The sequence below is a fragment of the Pituophis catenifer genome, unplaced genomic scaffold, assembly GCF_029215685.1.
Source record: "Pituophis catenifer annectens isolate HBS135680 unplaced genomic scaffold, rPitCat1.0.hap2 SCAF_2, whole genome shotgun sequence".
In the NCBI taxonomy this organism is placed as follows: Eukaryota; Metazoa; Chordata; class Lepidosauria; order Squamata; family Colubridae; genus Pituophis; species Pituophis catenifer.
In genome coordinates, this window is record NW_027256882.1 from 14,496,771 (window position 1) to 14,517,653 (window position 20,883).

Sequence of the window (20,883 nt, forward strand, 5' to 3'; positions counted from 1 at the left end):
TCTGGGCTGAAAAATCTCTTGGATATCATTAAGAATATCATTGATAACAATTTCAACCCAACATCGCCTAGTTTGACAAATTGCTGGTACCAAACATGATACTCAAATGGGCATATTTTTGAATGGGAGACACCCCCTTTCGCCATCATTTTAAATTCTAATGAGAATTTGTGGGTTTTTTTTCCCAACCAGGTGATGGTGATGGGCTGGAGAATGAGAAGCAGCTGAGGTTATTTAAACTACAAAGGGCAGTGTCTTCAAAGAGCCAAAGCGACTTCTGTACAAGACATAATCTGACTCACCATCAGAGGATCCACTCAAGCGAAAAAACAAATAGTTGTTTGGAGTTTGGAAAAAGATTCACTGAGAATAGTGATATTACTTGCCGTCAAAAGATTGACACAGAGGACAGACCATATAAATGCCTGGAGTGTGGAAAGAGCTTTATTGACAAATGGCGCCTTACTTTCCACCTAAGGATGCACATGGCGGAAAGACCGTATAAATGCATGGAGTGTGGAAAAAGCTTTTGTCAGAACTCAGAACTTATTCGTCATAAGAGAATCCACACTGGGGAGAGACCTTATAAATGTATACAATGTGGAAAAGCGTTTACTTATAAAAGTAGTCTTATTCGTCATGAAAAAATCCATTCAGGGGAGAAACCATTTCAATGTACAGAATGTGGAAAGAGTTTTGCTCAGAAAAGACACCTTAAATGTCATGACAGAATCCACACTGGGGAGAGGCCATATAAATGCATGGAGTGTGGAAAACAATTTACTCGGAAAAATTATCTTATTAATCATGAAAGAGTCCATACGGGGGAGAGAACATATACCGTATTTTTCGGAGTATAAGACATACCTTTTTACCCCCCAAAAAGGGGTGAAAATTTAGGTGCGTCTTATACACCAAAGGTAGCCCTGCCCACCCACTGGCCACCACCCTTTAGCCTGTGCCTTGCAGCAGTTACCTCCTTGCAAGCAAACAGCAAGAAAAAACAGCTCCTTTCAGCTTCAGCATAGGTTAATTAGCACAAGTTGATCAGATCGGCCTCCCGACTCAGCTGATTTGCTCTCAGCTGTTTTGCGCAGGGCTCTGCTGCTTGCTGCAAAGAGTGCTGGAGCAGATTTTTTTTCTCTAGCTATACTGAAAAACGAAACTGAAAGTAAAGCAGGCTCTTTGCTGCAACGTGGCAAAATGAAGCAGAGAGAGATTTTTCTTTTTCCTCACCAAAAGTAGGTGCAAACAATGGGAAATTTAGGACAAAAGAGGAGAGTTCAAGATTTTAAAACACAAAAGAAAAAAACTCTATTTAACTAGGGAATTGTAATAATTGAGATACTGTTAATTGTATATTGTGTTGAAAGCAGAAATGGTTAAGTTGTGGTTTGGAGGAATATATGGGGAAAATTATTTGGTTTATTATTTGTAAATATAATTAATTGGTTTGTAAGAAATTGGATTGCATGGAAATAATTGGAATATTGATGTTCATATTGATTAATATACAAAAAAGATAGTTATATAACTAATTGATTTATATACAAATGTTGAATTTGTATTAAACAACTGTAATATTACATACTGTAATTAACCAATGTGAGGATGGATATAAAAATAGATGACAATGGAAAGGGGTATAATGTAGTGTAGGAAGAAATATCCTTCTGGGTTCTGCTCCAAGTGGGGAAAAAGACACTGGAAACAAGGAGACTGCTTGGAAAGATGGTTTAATGGTGGACAAGATCACATGGCTTGAGTTCCTGAACAGAAAAGGGCGAGATACAGCGAATCCTGGGGTTTTTATGCTCTCTCTGGCTTTGCATTTCATGGACCCCCGAAAGAGTATCCTGATTGGTTGTCAGACTCCCAGGAGGTGGGGGTCTTAGCTAGCCTTGCTGGCTGATGGTCACATGTGCTTCCCAGGTCACATGCTTTCCAGGTCACATGTGAGTTTCTGCTGCTATTGTGTTGGAGATTATGGTCCATTAACAAAGGGGGGGAAGGGGGGGAGGCAGGAAGCTGCTTGTCTTTTAAAACGTGTTTCCATTTTTCAACCAGGGAAACATAATATTCTGCCTTTTTAATATTTTCTAAAATACGTCATTCTTCCAGGAGAGGGGTGGGTGCTAACTTCCTACAATAGAATAGAAGGGAAAATTGAAATTGATTAAGTAGAGATGAGAATGAAGTGTAATATTGGTTTTTTAAAAAAATAGATGAGGAATAAATATGGCAAAAAGAAAATATAGAAATTGTAAATTTAATTGAAATGATTAAACACTGTTTAAATTTGTGAACCAGCCAAATACTCTGTTCAAAGAAAATACATTGTATGTTTGTATGTGTGTTTGTCTAAAAAATAAAAAAAAACTTTTTTTAAAAAAAAACAACCAAAAAATTATACTCCGAAAAATACGGTAAATGCAGAGAATGTGGGGAAAATTTTGCTCAAAGGAGACATAAAGGGGACATTAATTCTCATAAAAGGACCCAAACAGAATAGAGACCGTATCAAAGCATGTAGTGTGGATAAAGCTTTAACAATCATAAGACATTTACTCACGAAGGAATCCATACCAGGGTGGGGTGGGGGACTATATATTGTATGGAGCTGGTGTAATTTTATTGGGAAAGAACATCTTACTCATGAAAGGATTCACTTGTGCAGGAAACCTGAATGGACAAAGTAGAAAGGCCTCCAAGTAGAAACCCTTATCTGACTCACCAGTAAAGGATCCATATGGGAGAAATCATGTGTAGAAAGGGTAAATTCAGGAAGGACACCATAATCCTCATAAAATAATGCCCATAGAGGAAACTAAATCAATTGAAGGAGATTCTGAACAATACTGTTCCCAAATATTTGAATTCATTTAGAGCAGCTAGGTTTTTCTTTGCCTATTTTCACCTGCATCTCCCGCCCCATGCTGTGGAAACGGGGATGCAAAATAGGAATTAAGCCCCTCGGTTTCCTGCCTTCTGCCCATTGCCATTTCACTTTCTTTTCCAAGCAGAAGTGTAATGGCTTCCTTGACTTCCCTCCTAATTTACTTAAACACCAGATAATCAACTTAGATCTCAGTAACGATTGCAGAAGTGGTCGCGACGTTTTTTTCTGCTTAAAGCAGAAGCACCCTGGATCTCGGAGTTTCACCGGACTTCCTGGGGAGCTCTCATCCTCCAAGCCCCCAAAACTATTTCAGGGGCTTTCGGGGAGCTCTACCCCCATCCGATTACTCTCCTTTCCCTCTTCTCCCGGGGGAAAGGTTTTCCAGCCGCCGGACAGCTGATTTGCGCTGTCAGGGCGACTTTACAAGATCACAGGGCTGGCGCTCCGAGAGAGAGCATCCAGCAATGTCGGCAGTGCCACCGGAAGTCTAAGATAACCTCTTTTTTGAGTAGTTGCCAAGGAAATTATTCCATACAATTTTAGCTTCCCACATATTTTAGAGAAAAACCTCTTTATATTTTTACAGTTTTAGAACCTTACTAATAAACTTTTATGACCTGTAATTCTACAGCCTCCTTTCATGTATTTGTTTTTCATTATCTCTTATTTAAAGTTTTTCAAATACAAATTTTTCCCCCTTTTTCCCCCCCTCCTCCCTAACCCCCCTCCCCCTCCCCTCCCCCTGTGACTTCTTCATAATAAAACCCAAGTTCATAACAGATTATATAATACTTTACCATCCCCTTATTTCATCCCCATATGCTGATCCTTTCTTTCTAATAAAATTATCATATCCCCCTTATGCTATACATTTCAAAATGACATTCTACTATAACATTATATAATAATTCCTAATTTAGCATAATAATAAATCAAATATTTTATGTATATTAATCTAACATTTCAAAGCAACCTTCCGCTATAAAACTATATAATAAATCCTAATTTAGCATTTATTCAGTTCATAGGCAACCCATTTCCTTCACCCCCATCATTATATCTCTTAACTCAAATCTTTTACATATAATCATATCTAAACATAATATCCCTTTTCTTAGACTAAACAATCCATAAACTAACCTGTCTCCACCCACTCTACAAGACTACCATACTTAATAATTCTTAATATCTTTATTCTTCTACCCATTCCACTAAAAAATATTCCCTTATATAAATAAAATCCTCTTAAAAAGACTTTAGGCTTGTAATCTATATAATATCTTCTGTAATGTCTTTCATCTGGATTGTGAACTCCATCACCCATGTTAGGGTAACATCACATCCTAATTCCAACAGTATGTTCGGTATCTTCAATTACCATCTACCCCATCAATAACAAATATCTTCATAAAAAAAAAAAAAACAACCACCCGAGTGACTTTATATTTATATTCCATATAGTGTCTGTAGAGGTGTCTTTTATCCAAATTATTAATTCCAACCACCGTAATAGGGTAACAGCCAGATCATCTGCGTGCCCCAATCCCATAACACTCTTGCCTTGTAGCTCAACATAAACGTAGTATATTTATCAAAGAATCCAAAAAAAGATAATTCCAATCCATTCAGTTTAAGGCCCTTTTCACATCCCAAAAGTACAGCACTGCAGAGATCTGTCACTCTCCTCAGGATAATATAAACCAATACTTTGCCGCTTTTCTTTTCATATATTCAATCATCTCTTAAATAACTGGCATTACACTGTTGTTTAGTTTAAAAGTTTTTGTTTTTGTGAGACCTGCTTCTTCTTTTCTTGACTTTTTGTGGGTTGGATCTCCATCCTGATTTACTTTCTGTAAATTGTATATCAACTATTTGGTTTTCGTGCTGATCTATAACTTGATCTTGTTGGTTTTGCTTTTGTGGCTTAAATCTCCATTCTGGTTCTATAAATTGTATATCAACTGGTTGATTTCCATGCTGGTTTGTGACTTGATAAGTCATTACATTAGAATTCAGAGCCGCCTCTGTTGTATTAAATAATCCAGCTGAGACCTCTGAAAGAGAATCCAAAAGCGGCTCATCTGTAGAGACCTCTGTAACTTGTTGTTTCTTCATTACTTCCACCACCTTCTGCTTATCTTGAATTTCTATCTCTTGTTGATTTTGCTTTTTGAGGACCTTGTAGTAAAATTCTTCCGCTTTTTCAACAGTATTTAGCTGATATCTTTCTCCTTGATATCTCAATATTATACCAACTGGAACATCCCACCTGAATGAAATATTTTGTTTTTTTTAGCTCAGTCACCAAAAGTCCAAATTTCTTTCTATCTTTTAACATCTTAGGCAGCAGTTCTTTATATATCCAGATCTTTCTTCCATACAGTTGTGGAGTAGAATTAAAGGATTTTTGCACAATATCATTTCTTATTTCTTTATCTGTGAAGTAAATCACCACATCTCTAGGCAGTTGCCTTTGCTTTGCAATCCAAGAATTTACTCTATAGACCTTGTCAATCCTGCAAAATACCTCCTCAGGATGAACCTTTAAAATCCCAGCCAGAACTTGAGCAGATATTTTTCTTAGATCATCTCTATTATTTTCCTGTAATCCTCTCATTCTGATCGCAAATTCTGTGAGCCTGTATTGCATCATTACCATTTCTTTTTCAATCCCTTGCTTTATATCTTCTGCATTGTAAGTCTCGTGACCAGCTTCCTTTTTAGACTTTACTTCTAAACTATTGTCTTGAATATTTATCAAATCATTTTCAATTCTTTGTATTTTGTTGTCCAAATTATAACTCTTATCATCAACTTCCTCCATTTTAGACTCTAATAATTTGATATTTGTATCCATCTTTATAACAACTTCTGAAAAAGCATTAGTCACTGTTACAATCTTTCGTTGCAGATTATCATACTTTAGTTGTATCATTTCTTTAATTTCCTGCCTTAATTTTTCAAATTTCTGGTTCACAGTCTCATGATATTTTGCCATTTCCTCCTGAAGAAATTCTTTTAAATTAAAACCACACTGCTGAGTCTGTAAGCTCAGAACTTGTTCACATAATTGTGAGTGGGGGAGCACCCCCCCACACACACTGCTTGTTTGTCAGGCTTAATTAGTTTTAGCGCCATCCTGCCACACAAAAAAGCTCTTTTTTTTTTAAAGAAAACTTTTCCCCAAACAAGATCAAATACAAATCTCCAAGAAAAAGAAACTTAAAGTGAATATTTTCCTTCTAGATTCTAGCCGGCACTGTCTATTTCGCTACTGTGTAGCTTATTACGGAAGGACTTTCACTTTCGGCTTTTTTCTCAAGCCTCAGCAGTCGCCATTTTAAACTTTTTTTTCCCCTTCAGTTAAAAACGCTAGTAAAATCATTAAAAATGCTTCCGATTTAGGGTCCCAGGTACAAATCTCGCTCTCTTTAATTAAACCATCTGTTATTTTATTAGTTGGTCCAGTCCCGGCGCCTAGCTCTGCAAAAAGGCAGAGTCCTCCCGAAGCTCGGAGCAGCGGCGAGGGAAAATAGGGAGCCCCAATCTGCTCGTCCCCAAGAGTTAAAAAAAAACTCTGGGGACTTCAAAGAGGGCTCTACCTGCCCTCACCTGCTCTGACTCACATTTCCATCAGGAAATGGAGTTTTTCGACCCGCCTTTCAGATGTAAAGGCGGCTCTTTACAAGCAACGGGGCTGGCAGTCACAAAGGACCGTCTGGTGACGACGGAAGCCAGACCGGAAGTCCCGTTTTTCATTATCTCATCCTGCCATCATCAGCTATACTGATCCCTATATTTAAGTCTATGAAGGGAAACAAAACCACATTGAGGTTAATTTCTGTGGTTTTTTTAGGTAGCTCACCTCTTGAAAAAAGATGAACTCAATAAGAATCCCCCCAGCCAGGAAAGACAAACTCGATTTCATTGAGGGCCGCATCAGGGTTGTGTTTGATTTTCGGGGACTGGGGTGGGCATGGCCAGCTCGATGTCTCTCTTATTTGGGGTGCCTGTTGGTGCCAGCAAAAACAGATTCCTGAGCTCCATTTTTGGCTGCCATTGCCTTCTGCAACCCTCTGCCCGTGAAAATGGAGCTCGGGCGAGCCGCACACAGCCTTCATGAGTTCCGTTTTCGCTGACAGAAGCACCACAGGCCGGTCCTTCAGTGTTTCCAGGGCAACCCCACGAGCCGGATCCATCCCCCGGGCCTTAGGTTTGTCACCCCTGCCATTGAATTGCCCAATTAGTTTCACTCATTCAGTTTTCAAGATTTTTCTGGGAATGCAAATGAAGGGTTGGAAGAATTGAATATTTCTTAATATTTTTAAAAAGTCTTTTGAAAACCAGTTAATAAAAGTTATGAACTGAAACATAATAATTGTATAAGAACTCATTCAGAAATATGCCATATCCTCTTAAAAATAAATCACATGAAGGACAGATTTGATGAATGCATTTTATTTTTCTTTATGTACACTGAGAGCATATGCACCAAAGGCAAATTCCTTGTGTGTCCAATCACACTTGGCCAATAAAGAATTCTGTTCTGTTCTGTTCTGTGCTTTTAAAACAGCATGGAGGAGGTGAAAGGGGGGCTTCCCACTTTTAAGGACTGTGTGGATCTATGGGGCATATGCTTATCATAGAACAAAATATTCTATAGTCTTTTGAAAGCTCTGTCTTCTGTTTTGGAAGTAAGAAAGAATACATAACAGAGGATTATCTGCTGGGGAAGATTTTCTCTTTCTCACAGTCTCACCCAGTGATTATGGCCAACAATATAGAGCCCCGTATTTCAGTCCAGCTAGGGGGACAATTTTTTTGAAGTACTACAGCCACTTGAAACCAGATCAACTCTTCAAGGATCAACAAGCCAGGAAGGATCAAGCAGAAAAAGTCAAGATTTCAACATAGCAGTGTTGGGAGAAAACATCAATCTGGTTCAGTTCCAAGACGGGAGAGAGGCCCTGGAAATAAAATGGAGGCTAGCTGCTTAGGAAAGAAGGTCTGTTTATTCATGAGCAGATCCACAACATGCAGTTCTGGGACAGCTGACCAAATGGCTGAAAGTGTGGATTGATCGTTATAGGTTTCTGGGGTTCCGTGTTCGAAATGCTTCAGTGGGTGGTGCAATGTAGTGAGCCTGGTGTTCTTTTGCTATCCTAATGGTCGTGGGTTAATTCTATTATGTCCTAAAAGGTCACCTCCTGTCCTTAGAATTTGGGTGGGGGGAATGCAAATTACCCATCACTCATGAAGGTGAGTGATGCAGTGACCTAGAGGCGGAGTTCTCGCCTTACAATCAGAAGGCTGTGAGTTCGATCCTAAGTAGCGGCAGATATTTCTCTCTCTCGGCACAATGAGTAAATATGTGCTGAGAACTCTGCATTGGTAACAGGAAGGGCATCTGGCCAGTAACCACTCAGCTCCATTCAGATATCCCGACTCTACTCCAATGCAAAGGATTACGGGTCATTAAAAGACGAACAAACAGAAAGAGGAGTCGACCAAGAGAACAAATATACAGAAAGTGAAAAAAATGAAATACTTAGGAATTTATATAACTGCAAGATGCACTTCAATGAAAGAAGATAATTATGGCAAATTAATGAATCACATAAAAGAAAATTTGGAGAGAGGAAGAAATTTGAGGCTCTCTTTAATGGGAAGAATAGCGGCAATCAAGATGAACATTCTACAAAAATTACACTTCTTGTTTCAGAATATTCCTATAAAATTAGATTAAAAGTATTTTGGAAAATTGAATAAAATGATATCGGACTATATTTGGTAAGGGAAGAAACCAAGGATTAAATTTAAACTTCTGTAAGAAACTAAAGAAAGAGGCGGGTTTGGCGTACCAGATTGGGAGTTCTATCATCAGGCAGCAACATTCACCTGGGTAACAGAATGGATAAATTTAAAAAATAAAAGATTGTTAACGTTAGAGGGCCACGACTTACATCTAGGATGACACACATTTTTGTGGTACGGGAAACAAGTAGCACACCAATATTTTCAAAGACATTTTATAAGACAGGCATTATTGGAGACATGGAATAAATTCAAACAGCAGAACTACAAGAAGGTTCCGAGTTGGTTATCCAAATTAGAAGCATTAGTGCACCCAAATCTTATCAATCAAGGAAAATATGTCACCTATAAGGATATAATAAATGAAGAAGGGGATATGAAATCGAGGCAAGAATTAAAAGAACAAGGGGTAGAATTGGAGTGGTGGTCCTATTTACAAATCCAGTCACGTTACTTGAAAGACATGAAAGAGCGGGGTATTAATAGAGAATCAATGACAATAGATATCTTTTTGGGGACGAATGATAAATTGGTAAAGAAAATTTATAAATTCTTATTGGATTATAAAATGGAGGAAGAGCAGGTCAATGAAACGATGGTGGCATAGGCAATAAATTTTGGGTACAATATACAATTGGAAACATGGCAAGAATTAGGGGGGGGGGAAGGAAGATAAAATTGGCAATACCGTATAAAGAAAATTTATATAAAATGTTCTACAGGTGGCACCTTCCGCCAGGCAAAAATGTTTAGAAATTTATCACCAAAATGTTGGAAATGCAACCATGACTCAAGCACGTACTACCATATGTGTTGGTCATGTAAAAAAGCAAAGGAGTATTGCCGGAAAATTCATTTATGGCTGGTAAAATTAAGTGGAGAAGAAATGGAATACAAACCAGAACTTTTCCTATTGAGAATTATAAATGGGAAATATAGTAAAGGGGTAATTTACTTAATAATACATATTATAACAGCAGCAAGAATGATCTTTGTCCAAAATTGGAAAAATAAGGAAATCCCCGGAGAAGATGAAGTGATTAAATTTTTTTTGACATGCACGGAAATGGATAGGTTAATGCTGGAATTGAAAAATAAAGATGAGTCAGAATACTACGAGATATGGAACAAATTTTATCAATGGTTGGAACGGAAAGGAGGAATGAAAAATATGAACTGACCAGAATTCATAGAATGGAGAATTAAGGTTATGTATGTAATTATAATAGAATGGAAGTAGATAAGACAAAGGTATAAGTAATATAGAGGAATGATGTCTTTATATATGTAAATACTGAATAGACCAAATTTATATAAGTAGTAAGCAGGGGTGAAATCCAGCAGGTTCTGACAGGTTCTGGAGAGCCGGTAGCAGAAATTTTCAGTAGTTCAGAGAACCGGCAAATACCATCTCTGGCTGGTCACAGAGTGGGGTGGGAATGGAGATTTTGCAATATCCTTCCCCCAGGAGTGGGGAGGGAATGGGGATTTTGCAATATCCTTCCCTTGCCACACCCACCAAGCCATACCACACCCACGGAACAGGTAGTAAAAATATTTGAATTTCACCACTGGTAGTAAGCTATATATGATACTTATTTTTTATTTTACTATGTATGGCAAAGATAATGCCAGGACGGTTACACCGTGTCCAATGTTTTACTATGTGTTTAATAAAATTTTTCAAAAAACCCTCCAAAAAGACAAAAAAAACCAAAACAACAATTTGGAGGTGAAGGTGTTTTGTTTGTGAATAGTCTTTTTTTTTTATTAGGCACAAAATCTGCTGGGAGCAATTAAGAAAGACGGGGGCTGCTTTCTGGCTCTAAGAACATATTTCTTCATTTCTCCTTTGGGGAAATACAATATTTTACCTCTTTTAATATTCTCGAAGTGGGGGGGGGAAGGTTTCTCACAGCAGAAATAGAGACTAAAAACGTAACGGCAGATTGTAGGAAAAGGAGGAATCCTTCCAATATCTCAGGGGTTGCCACAAAAAAGAGGGAGTCAAACTATTGTCCAAAGCACCTGAGGGCAGAATGGGTGGAAACTGATCAAGGAGAGAAGCAACTTAGAACTCAGGAGAAATTTCCTGACACTTAGAACAATTAAGCAGTGGAATGAATTGCCTTCAAAAGTTGTGAATGCTCCAACACTGGAAATTTTTAAGATGATGTTGGATAACCATTGAAGTAGTGTAGGGTTTCCTGCCTGGGCAGGGGGTTGGACTAGAAGACCTCCAAGATCCCTTCCAACTCTTATTCTATTCTATTCTAAAAAAACAAGGACAGTTCTTTGAGTGTCACCACATGAATACAGACAAGAGAGAGAGAGGACAAACTGGTTTGGAGGAACCCCCAACAGTTATTGTTTACATATCTATTTAATAATATATAACGTATTATATAATTATACAGTATATAAATAAATTTTCTGGCGGGAAGTAACGAGAAATCCCAGGTGCTCAGAACCAGCAATCAAAGGAGATTCCATTCAAAGGCGCTTTGCTCTATTCCAGCCCTGCTCGACCTTCACCGGCTCTATTCCCTTCACCCGCGGATCCCCTCCCACTCACCTACCAAATACTTCGACACCACGTGACTTCGACCTGTCAGAGTCTAGAGCAGGGCATGCGCAGAAGACCTTTGCCAGGCCCGGATGTTGAACAGAGACAGGAGGGGCGGTACTTGCCTTATGGAACGGTCTAGGCAAGAGCGACAAAGCATGAGGGATTACAGTCTTGTTCCTCTCTAGGAAGCAATCATATCTCACCGAGTCTGTGGGAGGCCTGTCGAGCGCGGGAAGTTTTGGCGGGAGCGAGTCGCAACTGCTCTTCTCGGCCTCAGAAGCCCTGAGGGAGCGGAGCCCCCCTTCTCCCCACCCCCGAACCCGGGAAAGGGGCGGGGCGACTGGGTGGGGGAGGGTCGGCTGTGACCGAAGGCAACCTCGGAGATAGTTTCCCCCCGTCGGGGCTGCGCTGAAGCCGGAGACGGAATGAAGGCTCGGGGTTTACCCCTTCAGGCGGGGAGCGGCCTTCCCGAGGAGCCCCGCAGCCCCGAGGCTGAGCGATGGCGCTTCCGCAGCTGCGTCTCCCGGGAGGCGGAGGGGCCCCGGGCGCTTTGCAGCCGCCTGTACGGGCTGTGCCGGGGGTGGCTGCGGCCCGAGCGGAGCAGCAAAGCCGAGATGCTGGACCTGGTGGTGCTGGAGCAGCTGCTGGCCCTGCTGCCCCCGGAGCTGGCGGGCTGGCTGAGGGAGTGCGGGGCGGAGAGCTGCGCCCAGGCGGTGGCCCTGGCCGAAGGCTGCCTCCTCGGCCCCGCAGCCGCCCCGGAAAAGCTGGCAAAGGGCCGGCAGGTGAGGGAGCTTCATCCTCTTCGACGCCTCTGCTGTCTCTTCTTCACAGATAATCACAGAGAAAATAGATCCAGACAACACGTGTTGGGATTATAAATAAAAAGCTATGTGGGAGTAACCCTTGTAGGACCGTATTCCCACGTTCTATTCTCCCACATAGTTTGTCATGGACTGGACAGCCATCATGCAAAAGATACCTCAATTCCCCCATGGAGCTGGAGGGGAGAAATTTCATAAAAATCCTTCCTAGTAGTCCAGTGAGTACAATGAGAGAACAAAAAAATATTTTTTTAATGTGGTCTTACAGACAGAGCTAATATTCTTTGTCAGGCTTCTTCTCTACCTGGAAGGGCTGATAAATGTTTCCTCCAGTCAGGATTCCCAAACCAGGGACTCAGACTGATTCCAAGAGGGCTCCTCTATCTAGTAATAGCTATTGCCCAAAATCCAACCCACCCACAAAAACATGTTTCTATCTCAAATTGGATCACTTCTCTAGTCTTTTTAGAAATTTTGATCATTAGCTTTGAACTGAATGTGAATGTAAGGTCTTAAGTGAATTCCCTTTCTCATGTTAACCAAGGCAATGTTGGAAACTTTTATTTGTCCCAAAATTGCTTTTTCAAGAGAAAACTGGACTTTCTGGTTTTTCTTTGAAGATGTTTCACTTCTCTTCAAAGAAGTTCCTTGAGCTCTTCAGTAAAATACTTTACAAAATCAGTTTGAATATAATCATCCATTTTTACATTGCTTGGTTTCAGTAAAATTAGTAGAGATGCAGATCCCAAGACTACATGCTTTTCCCAACTGATGTAAGACTATGATTATTATCTTAACACAAGTCTTGTATTTCCTGGATTATTCAATATAGAGCTGGAAGGGACTTGAGGATCTTGTCTAACCCTCTTGTTCAGGCAGAAAACCATATATATACCATTTCAGACAAATGTTCCACTCTCAACATCTTTGTAACGTTACCAACCCGGAATGCAGTATTCCAGGTGTAACCTAACTAAGGATTTATAAAGCGGTACTAATAGTTCACGTAATTTTGATTGTTTGCTTCTATTTATACAACCAAGGATTGTATTAGCTTTTTTAGCTGCTGTCACATACTGCTAGCTTATATTTAAGTGATCATCCCCAGGACTCTACAGTCCCTGTGACAGTTACTGATTTTTTGAACCAGGTTTTGCCTAATCTGTACTTGTACCTATGGCTTTTCCTGCCTAAATGTAAAACCTTCCTTTTCTCTACATTAACTTTCATTTTCTGGATAGGGCCCATTGTTCAAGTCTGATAAGATCCTTTTCTTTCCTGAACTTATCTTATGGGGAGTTGGCTATTCCTGCCAGCTTAATGTCATCTACAAATTTGATGAGTTCCCCTTCTATTCCCTCATCTAAATCATTTATGAAGATATTGAAGAGTACTGGGCCTAAGATGGAACTTTGAGATAACCCACTGTAGACTTTTCACTGAAGACAATTCTAAACACTTTCCATTATAGATAGGATAAAGTTTGAAAAAAATGGTCCCTGAAGAAAAAACAAAGCTTGCAGAGAAAAACAAAAAAGTATACTTTATTCATATTCCTTTACCATGATCATGGCGCTCCCTCTACCAGATGATAGAAGGAGAGAGCCATTATATAGACATAAATACATTCACAAAGAAAGAAAGGCCATTATTGTCAAGTAAAGGGGAGGAAATAAATAAACAGCTCCTGTTGTGAAGGAAAATAGGAAATAAAAAAGAAGGAACTCACAAAAGTGGCAGGCGTTTATGCAGAAATAACAGCAACCCACAGAGTAGGAGTTCTCAAATTCTCTTATTTTGATTTGAATTGGAAAAATACATGTGGAGAGGAAAAACTTAAGTGAACTAACATGGTTAAAGTCATTTGAAAGTGGATCATAAATCAGGCTTTTTTTCAGTTGCAGGAGCCATTCATTGAGGAGATCTCAGCAGAGCTCCAGGGAAGAGGAGATCCATCCAATGATTCTAAAGAGCTTCTTTTCAGGAGAATCCAATTGGGGCCACTTTGCCAGGTAAGTGTAGATTTCTTCTGAAAAGTTTAAACGCCTTCATTCATGAGCTGCTTTGAAAACCAACTGCTGAGTCTGTGTGAATTTGAACCTGGTGTCCCCATAGAATGACCCAGCGAGCCTTACTGATTCAACCTTGAAGATGATCCTAGGAATGCAAACAAAGGACAATTCTCAAGAGACTGGTACTAGAAATGTAATTTATATTTTATTTATTTTATTTATTTATTTATTAAATTTTTATACCGCCCCCTCTCCCGAAGGACTCGGGGCGGTGAACAGCCAAAATTAAAAACACACAATACAAATATTAAAATGCATTAAAACAGAATTAAATTATCTTAGGCTTCTCCAATTTAAAACCCCGTTACCCATAAAATTCACCAATTAAAAATCTTAACCCAGCCCGGCTTGCTGAAATAAAAAAGTCTTCAGGGCCCGGCGGAAGGTCCGGAGATCCGGGATTAGTCGTATCCCTGGGGGCAGCTCATTCCAGAGGGCGGGTGCCCCCACAGAGAAGGCTCTTCCCCGGGGGGTCGCCAGCCGACATTGCCTGACAGACGGCACCCCGAGGAGACCCTCTCTGTGGGAGCGTGTTGGCCGGTGGGAGGTTATATGTTGGAACAGTTTAACAGTTTTGAAAAGACTTGGGGAAAGCAGTTAAAAAAATTAAAGACATGAAGCGAAACAATACCAATTGAACAAAAACTGCTTCAGAGATAGCCCAATATATCCATTTAAAAATAAATTACCCATGGATAAATTTCTCATATAAAAACTTGTAAGTCAAAGCTGAGAAGGTTTAATGGTCAGACTGTTGGTCAAGTGACTTGATATTTTCATGATCATGCACAACATTTTGAAATAGGTAAGATAAACAATCCTTAATAGGTATATCCTCTTTTCTAAGAAATTTGTATTTAACTGGGCCAGAGAGTTAAGCCAGAGGATTCCCCTAAGCAAAATCTTTTTGGTGAATTCTCCCAGGCCAGGGGAGGGGGATCCCCAAGCAGTGCCATTCTACAACTTGGATGCATCTAAGCTATATTTTGTGCCTTTAAAAAAGCAGCATGGAGGAGGTGGAGGGGGGGCTTCTCATCCTTAAGGACTACGTCCATCTGAAGGGTGTTTGTCCTAGAAGGAAATGTCCATTTTGTCTCTTGCAAAGCTATCTTTTCTCTTTGGGAATTAATAAAGAATGTATTAGAGAGGACTGTCATATGGGGAAGATATTTTTTTTGTTTCTAGGACTCTGATCCCTTTGAGGAGGTGGCTGTGAACTTCACAGAGGAGGAATGGGCACTGCTGGATTCTAGCCAGAAGGCCTTGTGCAGAGAAGTCATGCTGGAGGTTACTATGAATATGGCTGCTCTGGGTAAGGATCCTCTTTGCTCTGGATTCTGTTGATTAGGAAAGGTGTTTTCAGTGGGAATTAAACAGGGAAGATTCATGCACTCAATTGCATTATTGAAGTGGTGAGAACTCTAATGACTATCACCTGTAAAATCTTTCCTAACCTCAGGAAAATCAGGATCACAATGGATAGTATGTAGATAATGTCCACTGGACACTCACAAGTGCAAAAGTCCCATACACTTCCCTTTGGTTCCCTTTTAACTCCCAGAACCTCTAGATCATAAAGCAGCTGAGTGACTTCATGGGCAATTTTGCCCAAGTTTGTCCTCACAGCCAATGTTCTAGAAAACTACAAGGGCCTTGGCAAAAATGCTCACTATAGTATAACATTGTGAAAGGCTTTAGATGGAAATGCCTGAGCAGATTGATCTAACAACAAAAGGCCTTAATATGGTTCTGGGCTGAAAAATCTCTTGGATATCATTAAGAATATCATTGATAACAATTTCAACCCAACATCGCCTAGTTTGACAAATTGCTGGTACCAAACCTGATACTCAAATGGGCATATTTTTGAGTAGGAGGCACCCCCTTTCGCCATCATTTTAAATTCTAATGAAAATTTGTGGGGGGTTTTTTCCCAACCAGGTGATGATGATGGGATGGAGAATGAAAAGCATCTGAGGTTATTTAAACTACAAAGGGCAGTGTCTTCAAAGAGCCAAAGCGACTTCTGTACAAGACATAATCTGACTCACCATCAGAGGATCCACTCAAGCGAAAAAACACATAGTTGTGTGGAGTTTGGAAAGAGATTCACTGAGAATAGTGATATTACTTGCCATCAAAGGATTGACACAGAGGACAGACCATATAAATGCCTGGAGTGTGGACAGAGCTTTATTGACAAATGGCGCCTTACTTTCCACCTAAGGATGCACATGGCGGAAAGACCGTATAAATGCCTGGAGTGTGGAAAAAGCTTTTGTCAGAACTCAGAACTTATTCGTCATCAGAGAATCCACACTGGGGAGAGACCTTATAAATGTATACAATGTGGAAAAGCGTTTACTCAGAAAAGTGGTCTTACTAGTCATGAAAGAATCCATACAGGGGAGAAACCATTTCAATGTACAGAATGTGGAAAGTGTTTTACTCAGAAAGGAAACCTTAAATTGCATGACAGAATCCACACTGGGGAGAGGCCATATAAATGCATGGAGTGTGGAAAACAATTTACTCAGAAAATTTATCTTATTAATCACGAAAGAGTCCATACGGGGGAGAGAACGTATACCATATTTTTCGGAGTATAAGACGCACCTTTTTACCCCCTAAAAGGGGGTGAAAATTTAGGTGCGTCTTATACATCGAAGGTAGCCCTGCCCACCCATTGGCCCCCACCCTTTAGCCTGTGCCTCGCAGCAGTTACCTCCTTGCAAGCAAACATTAAAAAAAAACAGCTCCTTTCAGCTTCAGCATAGGTTAATTAGTACAAGTTGATTAGATCGGCCTCCCGACTCAGCTGATTTGCTCTCAGCTGTTTTGCTCAGGGCTCTGCTGCTTGCTGCAAAGAGTGCTGGAGCAGATTTTTTTTTCCCTAGCTATACTGAAAAGCGAAACTGAAAGTAAAGCAGGCTCATTTCCTTGATGAGGGTGTGACATTGTCCAGATGAGGGTTGTATCAGTCGGATCTGACGCTGGCTGAGTCATAATTTTTGACCACTCCCCTTGCTCCTCCCCTTTCAGGCTCAGTTTGGACTCAGTCGGCCTGAGAGAAATATCTCCTGCAGATCTGGCTCTACAGCCCAGGTCTGTTCAATATCACAATATTTGTAAGTTTTTTTGACCACTTATTTTCTATTTTTAAAATTGTTACTTCCCCTTTAAATTTTTCTAAGGTACCGGTCTACCAGGCTATATATTTTTTTCTCCCCCTTTGTAGCCTGCCGGTCTTGTTTGTTGGAGCGACCTGGTTTTCCAGGCTTTGCTTCGCTCCTGGCGGCAGCCATTTTGAAAGCCCCATTTTAAAAGGGAACTTTTTTCCTTTTCCCTCTTTGCTTTAGTGGGGTTTTTTCTGCTCTATCCCACCAACGATTGTCTAAGGGGGCTTAGACCACAATACCACCAAGAAGAGCGATTTCCTGGTTTCTGACTCAGGATCGCTAAATCCGGCTGCCGGCCACGCCGCAGCTATCCCGAAACCGCCGATCAGCTGTAGGGCGGTTATTTGAATCGCCGCGGCACCTTTGAAGGTGTTTTTTTTGCCGCTTTGCCACCAAAGCGGCAAAAAGAGCCTGGGGAGGTTTAAAATCGCGATTTCTCTCCCTTTTACCACCAACGGAGTTTGAGGAGAGTGGCAGCTTTATCCTTGCCTCTCCCTGTGGCATTCCAGCCAGCGTTTTTTATCGTGGCTGTAGAGGCGCTGAGGAGGTCCGTTTCTAGGCTTTCCTAGACAGTTACCTCTGGAGCAGAGTTGATCCTGCTCAGTGTGACCTGGCAGCCATCGCGTTTAACGCCAGAGTCGTCACCATCTTTTTTTCAACCCACGTGGCGAAAGTGAAACTAAATCTTTCTCCAGTCGACATCTTGGTTGCAGTGAGTATACTGAAGATGGCGGATCGTTCTTCCCAAGGGGAGGGAAATACTAAGTCCACTGGGAAGAAATCAACTTCCAAACGCAAGCACTCTTCCAAAGCAGGGGAAAAGGATTTAGCAAAGAAGCATAAATCCTCTGAGAAGCAAATTAGCGAGGTTCCTGCAACTGTGCCTGGTGAGGAGGCTTCTCCTCACCCATCTATTCCCCCTCCTCCCATTTCAAATGTTAGCCAGGCTTGGTCATCGGAGGGAGAGGGTAATGTTCTTCAACAAGAACAAACCACCTTACAAGACCCTTTTGCAGTCCAATTATTAACTCCTGCAACTCTTGAATTTGGTGGGCATGTGGCAGTAGTTGCTTCTACAAGAGATTCCCCTATGCCTGTGTTAACTCCTGAAGATCCTTTTAAAAATATACCAGAAGGATTGAGGATTCTGATTGATCAGGCTGTTGCTTCTCAAATGGCAGCTAACATTCATGGTCACCACTCTGGCTCTGTTATTTCAGAGCGTTCTGCCCATATTAGAATTTCCCCTGCAGTCAGCCTTACTGGCTCTCATTCTCCTGGAGCCTCCAGAGTCAGTGAAGCCCTTGTGTTTGAGGAAGAGAGACATTCTGACCTATCAGATGATGAGGGCATAATTCATGATCAACCTGCCCTTACAGGTTTATTTCTCCCTAATAAATTCAAGTCCTTATTGCATAAGGCTTGCTTAACAGCCGCCTTAAAGGAAGATGAATATTTTAAAGAAATTCAGGAGGCCCATCAGGGTGGATTACAGGGGCTTTTTTCTGAGCCCCCCCCATCTCTGTTATGTACCAACTCCACAGCTGTTCATAGACGTGGTAAAAAAACAGTGGGCTGGACCTGCAACCATGGCATCCGCACATGGTTCAGATAAGAAATATGCTGTTGCTCCAAAGTTTGCTCAACTCTTACAAGTTCCCCCAGTGGACAGCCCTGTAGCAGCCCTTTCCTCTTCTTCATATGTAGCAGGGGATACCTCTGAAGGTCTAAGGCCAGAAGACAAAACAATTGGAATTTCTTTTTAAAAAGAACCATCAGGCTTCAGCTTGGGCAATTCAATCAGCATCATCAGCCTCATTTTTTAACAGAACTACCATCCTTTGGCTTCAACAGCTACAGGCAAGGGTAACCCCCCAGTGAGGTTCGCCTCCATCAGGATATTAATAAAATCATTGCTGCCACCCAATTTTCAGCTGATGCAACCTTGAATTCGGCCAAATTTGCATCCAGAGCTTTAGCCTCTACAGTTTCAGCCCGCAGAATGCTCTGGCTTTGCCAGTGGCCTGCTGACCTTAAGGCCAAATGGCGCTTAGCTGCAGCTCCATATTCTGCAGAAAAATTATTTGGCGAACCACTTGATCCTCTTGTAGAAACCCGAGACAAGCGAAAGATTTTGCCTTCATCATTCAAACGGGCTGAAAGAAGGTCCTCTCCATTTTACAGGAGACCTTCCTTTCGTTCCTACTCCCAAGGAAGTCTCTCCAGGCAGGAATACCTTCAGGGATCCTATAGATCTTCGGACCATCAATACTTTCGGGACAGGAACAGGCAATTCCAGCCCAAGTGGTCTTTTCGGGGCTCTGGCTACCGCCAGTCCCGCAGTCATAAGTGACTCACCGCCAAATCCTCCAATAGAGAGTCGCCTGTCCCTCTTTGTGGACAGGTGGGAAAGGTCAACATCAGACCTCTGGGTCCTTTCAGTAGTGAAATTCGGTCTCCCCCTGGAATTCCTCTCCAAACCTCCAACCCGCTTTCTTCAATGCCCACCTTCCAAAAGCGAATCCAGACGTCAATTAATGAACCAGGCTGTTCAGCACCTCCTGCAGATACACGATCAATGGAAACAAGGATATTACTCCATCCTGTTCGTAGTCCCGAAGTGGTCGGGGGGGTGGAGAGCCATTCTGGACTTAAAAAATCTCAACTCACACATAGTGTATCGCAGATTCAAAATGTGTTCACTAACCTCTATTCTTCAAGGGATTCGTCCCAACGATTTTCTAGTTTCCATAGACCTCATGGAGGCTTACCTTCACATTCCCATCCTGCCAAAGCATCGACAATATTTCCGATTCAGCTATGCAGGAAAGCATTTCCAATACCGGGCTCTTCCCTTCGGGCTGGCATCTGCACCAAGAGTATTCACAAAGGTCCTGGCGGTCGTGGCAGCTCACCTGAGACAAAAACTGGTAAGGCTCCAGGCTTACCTGGACGATATTCTAATTCAGGCTCATTCTTAGGAACAAGTCTTACACGACTTGAACCTCACGATCCGAACCTTGAACGATCATGGGTTCCTGGTCAACTACAAAAAGAGTCAGTTAGTGCCAGTCACCAGGATCACCCATCTTGGCGCCATCATAGACGCAAGTCAAGGGACCGTCTCACCATATTGACAGTCAAAGTTCCACTCTCAGTCAGGCGATCGCTATATTGGTGGACATCGCCTTCAATAGACAAGGGGTGTCTCTTCATGAATCACGACCGACTTGTACTCACTACAGACGCCAGCCTTCATGGATGGGGGGGCTCATCTCGCATCGCACGTAGCTCAGGGCTGTTGGTCTGCCTCCGATCTCACCAATCCTATCAACTGACTGGAGCTGAAGGCCATCCGTCTCACTCTCACGCAATTTCAACGGTCTGTGCAAAACCGCCATGTTCTGGTTTTGACAGACAATATGGGGGCAAAGGCACATGTCAACCATCAGGGGGGTACCCACTCGAAGTGTCTCATGGAGGAATCATTTCGCCTAGGCAAGTGGGCAGAGCAACATCTCCTCTC

General features: G+C 41.4%; 1 pseudogene; it reads left to right on the forward strand.

The window, feature by feature from the left end:
- The window catches only part of LOC139309885 (zinc finger protein 585A-like), a 36,137-nt pseudogene extending 19,259 nt beyond the window's left edge, over positions 1–16,878 (forward strand).
- The last annotated feature ends 4,005 nt before the right edge of the window (positions 16,879–20,883 follow it).